The sequence below is a fragment of the Melitaea cinxia genome, chromosome 6 (assembly GCF_905220565.1).
Source record: "Melitaea cinxia chromosome 6, ilMelCinx1.1, whole genome shotgun sequence".
NCBI lineage: Eukaryota > Metazoa > Arthropoda > Insecta > Lepidoptera > Nymphalidae > Melitaea > Melitaea cinxia.
This window is the reverse complement of record NC_059399.1, coordinates 14,590,109-14,605,407: the sequence shown is the minus strand read 5'-3', so window position 1 is coordinate 14,605,407 and position 15,299 is coordinate 14,590,109. Positions and strand designations below refer to the sequence as shown.

The 15,299-nt window shown below is 49.4% G+C and overlaps 1 long non-coding RNA gene across 1 annotated transcript; it reads right to left on the bottom strand.

Annotated features, from left to right (window-relative positions):
* Nucleotides 1–1,058: 1,058 nt before the first annotated feature.
* LOC123654418 lies at nt 1,059–12,085 on the bottom strand. The gene is made up of 3 exons (XR_006743240.1): nt 11,942–12,085; nt 1,291–1,476; nt 1,059–1,184 (listed from the first exon to the last, which is right to left on the bottom strand). It is a non-coding gene; the product is annotated as an uncharacterized LOC123654418 (long non-coding RNA).
* Between the last annotated feature and the right edge of the window lie 3,214 nt (nt 12,086–15,299).

Below are 15,299 nucleotides of genomic sequence, written 5' to 3'. Positions count from 1 at the left end.
TCGAAAAAAAAAAAAAAGTGTGTGTGTATCAGCTCCGACGCACGACTGGAGCTTACTCCTTCAGATCGACTGTCTAAATAGGTACTAAAAGGGCTTATTAGTCTAAGAAAAAGATTAATACCATAATCATGGCGCACAAAAACGTAGCTAGGTCATTCGTTCAGTATATTTCACTCCTCATATTTTTATCATATCGGGGGCCTCATGTGACAATCGATTCTTGAGGAGTAAACTCCAATAAACTCTAAAAATGTAAAAGTTAAGTGTCATTTAACAGTGCAATACTATTATTACTAGCGAGTTAACAGTTCTGCGGTTAAAGTTGTTTAGCTCGTCAGCAAGAAATAATAATAAATCACATTTCTTGTATACTATTGCGAATATTTGTTATGACGGTTATGTAAGATATCGTAAACAGTGCGATGCAGCGATTCAAGAGTTCACGACTGGTAACGCGGTCACGGTCGGTTGACGCTCTGACGTTGGATGTGTCCCATCAACTTCGAGTATTTCGCTTCTACTAAACCATTACTAAGTTATTATTAGCGGTACTTAAGTGAGCATGTTTGTCGCTAAATACTTAAATAGATATATATTTAAATAATAATTCGTTTTTAAAAATATTTGGTTAATAAATTCACTTTTTGTGATGTCTTAAGAATTATGGAAAGTTTTGGAAACAATTGTTATGAAACATAGGTAGAGAATGAATTAATGAATGAATGAATTAATTAATTAATAACTAAACATTTAAAAAACACTAAATTTTATAAATGTCAACTGTTTCTACTTTATTTTGATTTGAAACATTCATTAATATCTTTTTCGAAGTCAAATTTTTCTTATCTTACCAGTAAAGACGTAAAGATTTTGTAATAATTTAAAAATAACATTTATTTATAAAACATGTTATTTTGGTAGGTATATGTACCGTGTGTGTCATACATTCATAATATGCATTTAGTAAAAAGCGGTTATTTTAATATTAAAACAGACACTCTTATTTTATTTATTTGTATAGATTTGTACAAAAAATATAATAAATTAAACAACTGAAAAATGCAGCATTATTTTATTTTCTTAATAGTAAATAAATTCAAAATAACATCTTACGATTCAGCTGTAACATTTCAATCCTCATTCCAACGCTTTTCTCTTTCTCCATGTAGAGAAGAAAATAAAATCTGTAAACAATAAATTAATACTGACATTTGAGGTTAACACTATTCATTTATAATAATTTTCTTTTTAAAAGTGATGTTACAATCGCTACGTTGCTAAATAACTTACAATTAGTGTGTCAAAGCACTTCGTGTTCATACATGCAATGAATATTAATTTTTGTTTTTTCATTAATGCTTCATAGATGGCGTTGTCTACCACTGATGTTGCAACTATTTCTGTAGGCCAGCGACACTCATTTCTTCAAATAACATGTTGCTAATCCAGTAAAGACTTATTGATAATGATGCATGGCTGTGTAAAATAAATAAAATAAAAAAAAAACTTTCCGTTTTGTTAATAAATACTGTGTCACTAGAACATTCTTTTTCATCTTTTCAACATTTTTTTTTGAACGAATTGCTCTTGAAGCCTCATTGAGAGACATTACGCTAAATAAATGAATACCTATATTATAAATCTCGCTGGCAAATCAAAAGCGTATTGAAAAAAAAATCTAAATGTATTTATGTATTATAGCGCTGCGATTAGGAAGACGTTACTATTTTATAGTTCACTAGCTTTTATCCGCGGCCTCGGTCGCATTGAATTTTTTTTAATATGAAATAAAAATTAATATTAAATAAAATGTATCCTATGTTACTTCTAATACCTCTAAGAATATGTGCCCAAAGTTGATGAAGATAGATACAAGATCATCCGGTTAAGTAGTTTTTGAAAGTGTAACAAACAAACTTACATTCACATTTATAATATTAGTATCTTTCGATAGCGCCTGGTGGCCAAAAATTAAAGAAAGACTGGCTGAGGAAAGATGCCCCGATAATATCCGGTGGCTCCTGGGCAGCTACCTGAGCGACAGGCGTGCTAGAGTGAGGTACTTGGGGGAGGAGCACATGAGAGATACTGGGAAGGGCTGCGTGCAGGGGTCTATCGGTGGGCCGATATTGTGGAACCTGCTCCTGGATCCACTGCTTCAGGAGATGGAGGCCAAAGGCGACTACGCGCAGGCCTTCGCCGACGATGTGGTGTTGCTGTTTGAGGGTGAGACGGCCCTCGAGATCGAACGACGAGCCAATGCCGCCCTCGAACGCGTGAGGGCGTGGGGCCAGTCAAATAAACTTCGGTTTGCGCCTCACAAGACCAATGCTATGCTTGTGACGCGCAAACTGAAGTATGACACCCCACGTCTTCGCATGGGCGGGGTCGACGTTGTCTTGTCGAGCGAAATCAAGCTGCTGGGGGTCGTCATAGACATAAACTAACCTTCAACGCCCACGTCGCGAACGTCTGCAAACGCGCGGTCGCCTTCTACCACCAGCTGGCCCGAGCGGCTAGGGCCAGCTGGGGTCTCCATCCTGAAGTGATCCGCACTATTTACAGAGCGGTGGTCGAACCTGTGATCTTGTATGCGGCCGCCGTCTGGTCGCCGGCCGTGTCTAAGCTCGGTATACGCAAACAGCTGAACGTGGTCCAACGGGGCTTCGCACAGAAGCTTTGCAGGGCATACCGAACCACCTCCCTGAACTCCGCACTGTTGCTCGCTGGAATACTCCCCCTCGACCTCCGCGTTCGCGAAGCGGCGACTTTATACGAGGCGCGGAGGGGGGTGCCCCAGCGGGTGATAGGGGATCGGGAGGTGGAGCGGATGTCCTCGGCTCTGCGGTCTCCGCATCCCGCCTGTCATGTCGACCTCGAGTTCAAGTGCCTGGTCGACCGAGAACAGTTCATTGCAAATAGCGAACACGAAGTTAACATCTTTACGGACGGCAGCAAGATTGAGGGCAAGGTGGGGGCGGCCCTGTCCGTATGGACTGGCGCCGCCGAAGCTAGAACCCTCAAGCTTGCTTTGCCGTCCTATTGCACGGTGTACCAGGCGGAACTCTTGGCGATATGCCGGGCGGCGCGGATGGCCGCAGATAACTTGGCCGGATCAGTCGGGATATACTCTGACTCCCTGTCGGCACTGCTCACACTCAAGAATCCAAAAGCCCTCCATCCCCTGGCCGTAGAGGCAAGGGAACACCTTTTTTTTTTTTTTTTTTTTTTTTACGCTGGAAAATGCATTTACGCACCCCCGTCGCCCGAAGGCGACGGAAGTCTGAGACTCCCGGCGGGGAGTGCAATGCCGGACTACTCAGTAAAAACCAGCGGTGCCCTCGTCGTCCTGGTGGGGCGCCACGGGACCACTTAAAGTATTCGCCATGACGCCCCGGACGGTGGGCCTGCCTGCGGGTGCAGGGCAGGCCGCCTCCGATTGTAGAGCGCTCCCGGGCACCGAGAGCGCTCCCTCATCGCCGCAGGGAGAAGAGGGGCACGCGGAGCGCCCCCGCGCCGAGCCCGATGCAGAGGACGGAGGATCGCGCCGCCACGCCCCCCCCCCCGCACCACACCCGCCGCGGAAGCACCCCGCGCGCCCCCCTCCCACCCGCGACTTGCGGGAAGGAGAGGGGCGCGCGGAGCGCCCCCGCGCCAAGCACGATGCGGAGGGAGGGGGAGCGACCCAGCGACGCCTCCCCCCCCGCACCGCGCCCGCCACGAGGGCGCCCCGCGCGCCCCCCTCCACCCGCGACTTGCGAGGAGGAGAGGGGCGCCGGCTGCGCCCCCGCGTCAAGCACGATGCGGAGGGTGGAGGAGTGCGTAGCGACGCCTCCTCCGTCCCGCCGGTCGCCTCCTTCGAAGCGCGTCGGCGTGAGCGTCGGCTTCGCGCTCACGCTCCGCAGCCTCCTTCAGCGAAATAACTTCTTCGCAGTAGGAGGCCACGGCCGACCAGGACCTCGCGCTGCCGAGCATGGAGCGGACCACGCTCGACAGCGCGAGGTCTCCGCCGATGACCGCCACGAGGGCCCTCCGCTGAGGGTCCCAGGCGGCGCACTCTTCTAGCGTGTGGCGCGCCGTGTCAATCGGAGCACCACACTCGTGACAGGCAGGGGTGGCTTCCCTCCTCGCGATCTGGTGCAGGTACTTACCAAAGCAACCATGCCCGGTAAGCACCTGCGTCAGGCGGAAGGTCAGCACCCCGTGCCGCCTTTGGACCCAGCGACTTAAATGTGGACGTATCGCGTCCACCGTCACCGTGCCCGCCGCCGGAGACCCCAGGCTCTCCTCCCACTTGATCATCAGGGCCCTCTTAGCTTGAGCCCTGATGTCCATCGCCCGGTCCGTACTACGGACCTGCCCTTCTCCAGCTCTGAGGCTCGACTTTGCCGCGTACACTCTCGCGAGCATCTCCGCCTGGAGTTCCCAGGGCGGATCGCCCGCGAGGAGCGTGGCCGCCGTCCACGACACCGTACGGTATCCCCGTATCGCTCTCACCGCTATGGCCCTCTGGGGTCTCCGCAGGAGGGCCTTGTTGTCGCGAGACGCGAGAGCGTCGGCGAACACGGGGGCACCGTACAGTGCCATGCTGCGAACTATGCCGACGTATAGTCGTCGGCATGGCGAGTCCGGGCCGCCTACGTTGGGCAGAAGTCTGCCCAGCGCGGCGGCGGCTTTCTCGAGCCTCGGAGCGAGCTCTCTAAAGTGCGGACCGAAGCTCCACCGGCCGTCCAGGGTTAGGCCGAGATATTTCATCTGGGCCTTGACGGCGATCTCCACCCCCTGGACGACCACACGCGCACCTCGGGGGGGGCCTCTTCGTGGGCCGTGGAAGAGGAGGGCCTCCGTCTTCGACAAGGAGACCCTCAGGCCCAGTGCCTCGATGCGGCCGACCGCTATCGACGCGCCGGTTCGCGCCAGACCGGCCGCCTCTTCGAAGCTGCCGCCCCGGGCCGTCAGCAGAGTGTCGTCCGCGTAGCAGATGACGCTGAGCCCGGGCGGCAGTGGCGTCCGCAGCAACCAGTCGAAGCCGACGTTCCACAGGGTCGGTCCGAGGACGGAGCCCTGCGGAACGCCGCACTCGACTCGACGGCGATACAGTCGGCCGTCGCCCCCCTCCCATAAGACCTCTCTCTCGCGGAGGTACGCCTCCAGCAGACTCTGGAGATATGGAGGCACGTCCTGATACTTCAGTGCCTCCACAATCGTCTCAACAGGAATGCTGTTGAAGGCGTTCGACACGTCCAGCGAGATGGCCAGGAGAACGTCTCCGCTGGCCACCACCTCCGCGGAGAGGGACCTAAGGGCGTTCAGAGCGTCCAGGGTGGAGCGGCCCGCCCTGAACCCGTACTGAGCGTCCGACAGACCCGGCCCCGACTCGTCGAGGTGCCGGACGAGACGGTCCGCGAGAATCTTCTCGAAGAGCTTGGCCGTCTCGTCCAGCAGCACGATCGGCCTGTACGCAGACGGAGAGTCGACAGGTCGGCCCTCCTTACGTATCAGGCACAACCGGCCCGTCTTCCACGGCTTCGGGAACTGCCCGGAAGCTAGACACTTGTCGAACAGTCCCCGAAGTTCTCCTCTCAGGTGTTCCAGGACGATATACAATACTCGCCCCGGAACACCATCCGGCCCCGGCGCCGTCCTCTTGGCCCTGAGACGCTCGAGGGCCGTGTCCATCTCCCCCTCCGAGATGCCGGGTGGGGAGGGCGGGTCGAACTCGGTCCGAGAAGACGGCGACGGCGTCGCCATCGTCGGGGGAACATGTACGGGACGGTGCGGGAACAGTTCCGACACCGTCCGCCAGAGGAGATCCGGCGGCATCGTTTCCGTCACGGGGGCGCCCTGCGCGCGAAGCTTGCTTCGCGCAGCGCGATAGGGACGGCCCCATGGATCTCGGTTTAGACCCGCCAGCAGCTCCTTCCAGGCGGCGTCCTTCCCTCGGCTGATGGCGTGCTGCAGGGCCTGCTTTGCCGTGCGGTATGCATCCCGCAGCTCCGCCTCCAGAGCCGGATCCCTGGCGCTGCGCCTCCGACAGCGTTGATACGCCCGGCGGGCGGTCATGCTGGCCGTACGAAACTCCGCTATTTCGGGCGACCACCAGTACACCGCCCGCCGTCCTAGCGGGCGGCGGCCGACCTTCGGCATGGCCGCATCGCAGACGTTGGCCAACGACCTGCGAAAGCGGCCAGCCAGCTCATCCACGCTGGCACCATCGGCGTCGCGGTGGCTCGCCCACCGCTGGACGATTGCGGCCTCGCGCGCCGCCTCGACGTCGAGCCTGCTTAGGGCCCAGCGGGGTAGCCTGCTCGGGCCCCTCGACCGATCTGCTGACGAGGACGGGGTGGAGACCCCGAACCTGATATAGTTGTGGTCCGAGAGAGTCTCCACCCTCTCCTCCACTCTCCAGTCTGTCACTCTCCGCGCGATTGCGGGGCTGGCGAACGAGAGGTCCACCACGGAACCCCCGCGCAATCGCACGCACGTCTGAACGTTTCCAACATTCAGGAGTGACAGACCAGAGAGGAGGGCCCAATCCTCGACGGCCCGCCCCCTCGCATCCGTGTTCGGGTTGCCCCAGGCTCGGGACTTGGCGTTGAAGTCGCCGAGAACTATCACGGCTCTCGGCGACTGTCGGCATACCGCAGCTCTGACGGTGTCGAGGAAGACCTCGAAGTCCGCCAGGCTGCGGTTGGGGGAAAAGTAGAGGCCGATGACCGCATACTCTCCCCACGTCACCACGACGTATCCCGAGCCGCGCTCCACGAGTGCGAGGGGGCGGGTGGCGGAACTGCCTAGTGCGACCGCCACCGTGCCGTCGAGATCCCCCAACCAGTTCGGTTGGGGGGGAACCCAGTACGGTTCGCAGACGACGGCCACATTGATCATCCACTGCGCCATGGACTGGGTCAACAAGTCCTGAGCCCTGGCGCAGTGGTTGAGATTGGCTTGGAGGAAGCTGTGATGTCTGATGTGATCCATGGATTACTCAGACATCACAACCTCCACCTCCCCCGCCGCGGCCGGGGGGGCAACGCCGTCTGCGGCTGTCTGGCTTGCGGTCTCTCGGGGGGCCCGGGTTCCGAGGGCCCCCTTTCCTTTCGAGGTCGCAGGCCTGCACCTGCGGCCGCACATGATGTGCCCCGAGGGTTTTCCTCCCTCGGCGCACACCACGCAGCGCGGTGTCTTCTCCGGGCAGGAGGCGACCTTGTGCCCCGCATTCCCGCATTTAAAGCAGAGGTCGCCCCTGTCGACAGACGCCGGACACTTCGGGCGCGTGTGGCCCAACCCCATGCACTTAAAGCAGCGCATGGGGAGCGCCTCCAGGGCCGACACTCGCACCGAGCTCCAGCCGATCAGTAGCCTGCCCCCCTCGGTCAGCGCTTTCGCAACCGAGACGGGGCAGGATACGACGGTGGAGCCCATGCCACCGAAGCCGGAGCGGATCGCCCCGACCCTCACCGTGCCGACGTCGGACGATGTCGCCTTCGCGACCGCCGCCGCCACCCTCTCGGGAGTGGCCGTGTCATCCAGGCCCGAGATGCGCACCTGCGCGGTCTTAACGGGCCTGACGACGGTGGCCACGTCCGAGAGGGCCTCCCTGAGCCGGCTGGCGAGCCGGTCGGCCTTCTCCTCTTTGTCGGAACCGGGGATCTCGAGCATCCTCGCTCCCGTCGCCGTATGGCGGAAGAGGATGCGCTCGATCCCCAGTTCCTCCAATTTCACGGTGTCTTCGGCCGACCGGAAGATGGAGTCGTACGTTTGACCCCTCTCTATAGCCGCCGGCTGCAGCTGGACGACGACTGCCGCAGTCTTCGGGGCCTTTAATTTGGCCTTAACCGTCGCCTTTGTTGCCGGCCTTCCGGACGGCTTGGTCGGCTTGGCGGTCGGCTTGGCGGCCGGTCGCGCGGACGACGCCGCGGCTGGCTTGCCAGTCGGCTTCACCGCAGGGGCGGCAGTCCGGCCTTCGACTGCAGGTGTAGATGGAGGGGCGGAGGACTTCCCTTTCCCCTTCCTCTTGCCCTTCCCTCTTTTAACCACTGTTGCCCAGGTTTCCTCCCGGGCAACCGTGGAGGGGTCCGCCGACGTAGTGGCCGCCGTCTCGGGGCGTCGAGGTCCACCAGCTCCCAGTTGGGGACGGACCGACGGAGCCGGCGGCAGCCTCTCCTCGATCTGCGCCAGCCGGACGTTCATCATCTCGCCCAGCGAGCAGGTCAAGGAGTGCTTGAACTCCTCCAGCATGGCCGCCACCGGAAGTGTCGCAGGTGGACCGGCGACTGAGGCGTTGGCAGCGGCGGCGGCGGCGGCGGCGGCGTTAGCGGCCGCTTCCGTCTTCGCCTCGGCGAAGCCGCGCCGCACCGCCTTCAGCTCCGTTTTCATCGCCTCTATTTCCAACCTGAAGCGGCGGTTCTCCCCTCGGAGCCGCCTTACCTCATCGGCCTCGGTCCTAGAGGCGAGGGCGTCGACCACCTCACTCAGGTCCGTCGCGGACCTCTTCAGCTTTGCGACGAACTCGCCTTTGAGGTTCCCGGATTTCCGGGCAACCTCTAGTATTACGGCGAGTCCCTCGCCCGCGCGCGCCCTGAGCTCTTGCGCGTTGAGCGCAGTAGCGTCGTCTAAGATTGACGAGCCGACGTCGGACTCGTTGTCGATGAGTATGTTCACGGGTTCCGGCCGGACAGGTGCTGGCTTGAGGAACTTTTCGCGGGAAGGACCCGCCGTGGTTCCTCTCGCCTTTCCCCTTCTCGCCGTGTTTATTTTAGCGAGGCCCGCGCCCTCGGCCTCCGTGTCCGAACCGTCACGCCCAGACGCGAAGGTCGAGGATGAGGGTCGCTTCCGCCGTCCCGTCAAAGCAATATGCCTGTCAGGGGATCCCGAAACCATGTCTGTATCGGTGTCCGTTTTGTCGTCCGCAGCCAGAACCGCAAAACGGTTTCCACCTTTGTCCTGGCCCTTAGAAGGGCCTTTTTGGCGTGAGAGGAATCTCCCCTTGCGATCTCGCGAGGGGAGACCAGTCCTCGAGAGTGACGGCTCGTTCGAGCCGCCACTCCGAAGGCTGTTATCAGAGTCCGTATTTCTAGCAGAGGTCGTATCACCGCCCTTCCCGGGCACAACGTCAACGCCCATATGGGGCGAATCACAGTAACAAAGGGTGCCCTCCCCAGAATCGAACGGGCAGCGTGCATCCGAAGATGCACGGAGGGATTCTCCTTTGCCGGAGGCGCAGGTACCCTCCTGGGGTAGTTTCGTTTTAGTCTTTGTTTCCATGATTAGTAGGGGCTGTATCACAGCTTAGATTTTTAATCGGGGTTTACTCCCCTAGGCCGCGCGGCTGACAAGCCGCTAAAGGTGCGCCCACACCTACTGGTTTTGGTCCGCGGGGGTCCGAAAACCCCTACCACACGCTCAGTGCGAGTGGCGTTCCCCTATCCGCCACCGTGGGGACGCGCCCAGTAGAAGTCCAGCAACTCCTCCCCTTGGAGCCTAGGTCCCAGACCTAAGTCCGAGACCCAGGCCCCAAAGGCCTGGGACAGGCAAGGGAACACCTGCGAAGGGCTCTGCTCCAGTACAAACATATAGAATTGTTCTGGATCAAAGCCCACGCAGGGCTAGAGGGGAACGAGCGTGCCGACCATCTGGCCAAGGAGGCTGCGCTGAAGTCCAAACGCGCGTTTGACTACGACAGCTGCCCGGTTTCGTTCATCAAGCGGAGCATTCACATGCAGTCGCTTGATGAATGGAACCAGCGGTATCGGGCCGACGAAACGGCTGGCGTCACCAGGGTCTTCTTCCCTGACGCAACGGCCGCACACAGGATCATAGGTAAAATAAAGGTGGACAGGTTTGTCACTCAGGTGTTGACGGGGCACGGCGGATTCTCCGAGTACTTGTACCGATTCAAGTGCAAGGAGAGTCCATCGTGCGTCTGCGACCCTGAGTGTTCGGAATCTGTCCTCCACGTCCTCCTGGACTGCCCAGCCCTGGCTTACGAGAGACTGCGTGTCGAGTGTCAATTGGGAATAAAACTGAGCAAAAATATATTACCAAAACTATTAGAAGAAGAAAATAGCAGAAAACTGTTCCTGCAGTTTTGCAAAGAAATTGCTGTACTTGTAAATAATAGAAATAGGACTTAAAAAATTATGTTTTTTAAATATTGTACATATATTTACATAAACATATAGTTATAGTTAGTATAAGTAATATAAGGAATAGTTATAAGTTTTGTAATTATTAAAAAATTGATTTGTAAAAATCGATGCCTAATTGAAAATTTGTAAATAGACATAAACGGTCTCCATAGTGTTAAGCAAGCATGCATATATGTATAAGTTTAATTGTAAAAAATATAATATCGTAGCAATAAGGGACAAAAAAAAAAAAAAAAGAATACATAAATAAATATATATATGCTCCCTCCCTATGTCACTCCCCCCTGGTGTGTTGCACACAGTGCGAATAGTTTAGATTTAGATTTGCCTTATTTGTATTGAGGGGAAATACCCCATAATGAATGAATGTGGACGGATGAAAGAAGAAATTGGTATGCAGAATGTCTGTGGAATAAAAGCGAGAAGTATGACAAAGAGGACTAGCTTAAGTAATATAGTAAATTTGTAAAGAAGGACTCCGAAAGATAAAAATCGGAGGCGTAGGAAAAAAAAAAAAAAAAAAAAAAAAAAAAAATATTAGTATCTAGGGACATTTAAGGGATTATTAGACTAAAAATGTCTCAAAGTCAAAATCAACAATATTCTTTACTATAAATAAGTGCCTCTCACTCAACGACCCTTAGCATATTGTTTTCTAATGTTTACGCGAATTCCACTCATTATAATGAATAAACTTTTTCGGATTTTATCGTGGTTTAAATGTTTTTAGATGCTCGAGATTTCGGATACATTACAGCAACCATGGTCATGGTAGGACTGAGGTATCAGACGTCCTAACGTTACAAAGTTATTCGAAACTAGTGATATCATGTGCCATCAAAGATCATTGGGTAAAAATTAAAATAACAGAATTGTACCAGATAACGAAACCTGATATTTTGGTAAATTTGATAGACACATAGAAAGACCACATTTGAATCGCTGGTAATTTTGATTAGAGATGAAACGGATATCCGGTAACTATCCGGTATCCGGCCTATCCGGCCTTGTTTTCACTATCCGGCCGGATACCGGATAATAATTCAGTATCCGGCCGGATACCGGATAGTAATTCAGTACCATCATTATTGGCCTTAGTCCGTCTATTGCAGACGATTTAGATAGTGTCAGACAGACACTGTGTCGCCTAGGACACTCTTCAGGAAAACACAGAGCTGCCTAAGCTCTGCGTCACCCTCTCGACCTCACTGGCTAGGCCCACAGGAACGACGAGTTTCGGCTGCAGGGGTCTTTCGCATTTTAGAGCTATGCCACGAATGCTTGACGGAGACCCCATTTCGGGCTTCAAATGAAGTTTTCCTTTTCCAGGACCCTGATGATTTTGAGCCAGGTTTATCCCTCGGTCGCCTTTTACGACCCCCACGGGAACAAAAGCAAGTGTGTGTGTGTGTGTGTGTGTGTGTGTGTGTGATACACCAAACAGCTAAGTTCCGCCGGATATCCGGCGGCCGGATATTCGGCTATTCGGCCACATGTTCGGCCGAATATCCGGTATCCGGTATCCGGCCAAACTGCTATCCGTTTCGTAACTGATTTTGATAGATACCTACATAGAAAGACCACATTTGAATCGCAACAAAATATATCATATAATTATTTTTCACATAGATAGTATAAATACTACATATAAAAATATATTTAAATGCGTCAATATTTAGTTTAAATAATGATTACTATATATATTATATATAGATATATTATATTAGGTATATATAGGTATATTCAAATGACTAACTGGAAGAATATACGTGCATATAAACAAATAATACCTCGTAAAATTCTTTGACCTCTTGGTCGATAGCCAATAATAAAAATTTTAAGACATCTTTTAAATGTAGGAAACGATTTAGAAAAAAAAAAAAAAAACGTTCATTGGCACGGTAAGATGTTTCGCAACTAGGAGCCGATATCGGGTCAGTTTTAAAAATAAATTTGGCAAACCATACTTCCTTGAACCGTAGACTTTTCGCTGTGACGTCTAGTTGTTTCCTTGAAAACGGCGCGAAGAGATCCGAATAGGCCATATCTTTAAAATATTCATTTTTATTGAGGAATATACTTTTTCTTCACTTCTCTGATGTCGGCTCAATGCGGTAGAGAATTGCTGTCATAATTCATTTTGTACATTTCTAAATCTTTCGAGAATTATGAAATAAAGTATGTTAAGTGTATTTGTTAGTTTAACTAACAATGACAATTGGAGTAGTGACAAAATTTTATATCTACGAGTAATTATGTAATATTTTTTATTCTTGTTGAACTTTCCTTTAATTTGCATTGTGGTGTTGCAGTTGTAGTACATAGTGTCGTGGACCGAGCTCTAAAACTCTAAACTGAGATAGGGTACAGCAGAATATATCCTGCTCAGAATTCGGAGCAGCCCGACTGGAGAAGTACCTCGACCTTCTGATTACAACTAAATAATACTGCTTTCAAGCAGTGTTGTGTTCCTGTGGTGAGTAAGGTGCTGCAGGGCTCCTGGGGGACTGGGGTTAGGGTTGGTAACGCGCTTGCTAAGCTTCTGGTGTTGCAGGCGTCAGGAGGTAATCGCTTAACATCAGGTGACTACAGTAGCCATGCTCATTTGAAAAATAAAAAAATTAATGTGTATACAATGCCGAAAATTGTTTTTGCGTAAATATTGTTTTTTTTTTAAAATAGTTTATATAGTAACTAATATAAGAAAAGTCTTACTCGACTATATCACAAACAGAGAATAATGTATTTGTTACTGCTTCTTTGTAAGTTACCTAGACTCTATTTACCGTTTTTTAAACCGGTTTAAATGAACGTTGTAGACTTGGAGTTGACTCGCATGTTATCCGACTTTCACAAAAAAAGGAAGTTAGTTGTCGACAAGTATATTTTTACTATGTTAATTACGACTTCTTAATTCTTGCAATTACTTTTCTTCAATTTTTATATGCAGATGACAGTTTATAGTGTTTAATTAATGCTTCAATATTTATAGACTTAAGTGTGTAAATTAAAAATGTAGCCGAGACAAATATTTCGTAAAACGTATTTCATCAAGAAAACAAATTGCATTTATTAATTAAGACAGCAAACGTTGAAATTAAGTGACATTCTAAGCACTTACTATATTGACAAAATGTTCGATTACAGCACACTTTGTAAATAGCCATATTCGTATGTATGTGTTTTTCTCACACTACATTTAATGAATGTTCTAGTATTTCTAATACTAAGTACGCTCGCTCTAAATGTTGAAGTGGCGATCTCCTTTCATCTTCCGTGTGATTTTAGGGGTGTACGTTAACCACTAATTAACAATATAACATAGTATGAGATATGACAGTATATGGTATGATATGATAAGATATGATCAAATATTGTAAAAGTTTATATACATACGACATAAAAGTTTTTATAGACATACTACATTTACATACCATTTTAAAGGCCTGTTTTCAATGATTGTTCATTATGTTTACTCGCACATAAGAAACTGATAGGCTTTATCAGCTGGAGTTTAAACAGGCCCTTAGAGTCTGTCTCAACTAATAAACTACTATTTTGGTTTCACAGATATCGAATATAAATACCAGATAGGTGACATGAAGTTTGATGGTGAAATAGAATAATTTATATGTATTAAAGTTTTATATCCTGGATACCGTTATACGTCAGATAGCTTTACTAGCAAACTGTTAAACATGCTCTTTTTGTATTTAGTAATTACGAGACGTAATATTTATAATATTGTAGTTTTTATTTAAAAAAAAAAAAAAAAAAGAGTGGGCTTACCACACGATTGAAGTAAAACTTTGTAAAAACGTGACTCTCTCTCTTTTTATCTCCACTAACTTATATCCCTCTCTACTTCCGTTCGCCTCGCTCGATCGCACTTTTCGTAACGCTCTCGTCACGCATTCACCAGCTTACTCCCCAAGTCAAGCGTGCGTAAAGAAGTTTTACTTTAAAAATATTTCTTTATTTAATTAATAACGTCATTTACCATTTTACGATAAAACATAATTTTTCAATTAACCAGTGGCTGATGTAACCTAAATTATACAAAAATTGTGTAAATATTTGCAATACGTTTTTTCAACCGGTTTGAAAGCGCGAGAGTACCTACGCCATTTTGATTAAATTCCGAAATTGCTAAGCCTGCTTAAAACTTATTCTACATACTATTTAAGGTATGTTATTTTGGGTATTCATAACCAGGGGCGAGAAATGTAATTATTATAACCCTATATAGCTGTGGCACTTTTATTCATTTTTTGCACTGGGAATATACCTATATTTTTAAATAAATTATTTGCAGACACGATGTAAGCTTTGGCATCCAGAATATCACATAAGCTACTTTTAGTCTTGACATCTCTATGGAAACATTAAATAATTAAAAAACCAGCAAACAAGCATAAAATAGCGCTATGTATTTTAATGTATGTCGTTTTATGAGTTTTTATTAATGTTGAGTTTATATCAGTAGGTTTTATGAACACTTACGGTCTTTAACGTGTTGAATGTATTTATGATGAGCGAAGGCTTAGACCGGCCAGGTTCACTATGTTGAAACGAATCGATATAAAGAATATAGCCAGCCTCGCTCTTCCCGTGCGTGTCGTAAGAAACGAACCACAATGGAACTTATAAAACCGACCGATGGCGGGATAACCATTGAAATACACAGGCCGAAGATGGGCAGCAGCGTCTTCGGTGCGACAAAGCCAGCCCTGCGCTCACCAACCCGCCTGCCCCGCGTGACTATGGGCAAAACACATGAGTTCTTGGGGAGGCCTATGTCCAGCGGTGGACTGCTAGGCTGAAGGGATACATCAGTGGGTTACCTACGCTTATAATTTTCGTCGTTAGCCATTTTTATCTGTTATATCTATCTATCTTTAATTGTGTTAACTAATTGTAAATAATAAAAAAAAAAAAAATATATATATATATATATATATATTTATCAGTCGAAAAAAAAAATAACCTGTTACTCGATATTTCTCTTTCTCTCTCTTTTTTTGATCTAGTCATTTAGTAATTTTTTTGTGTTTGACTTTTTTCATACTATAGACAACCCTGTCCGCACCTGTTCTCAAGAAGCTGTAAACTCGTTTACGACCTAATCTTATAAACTCTTTAAATTAA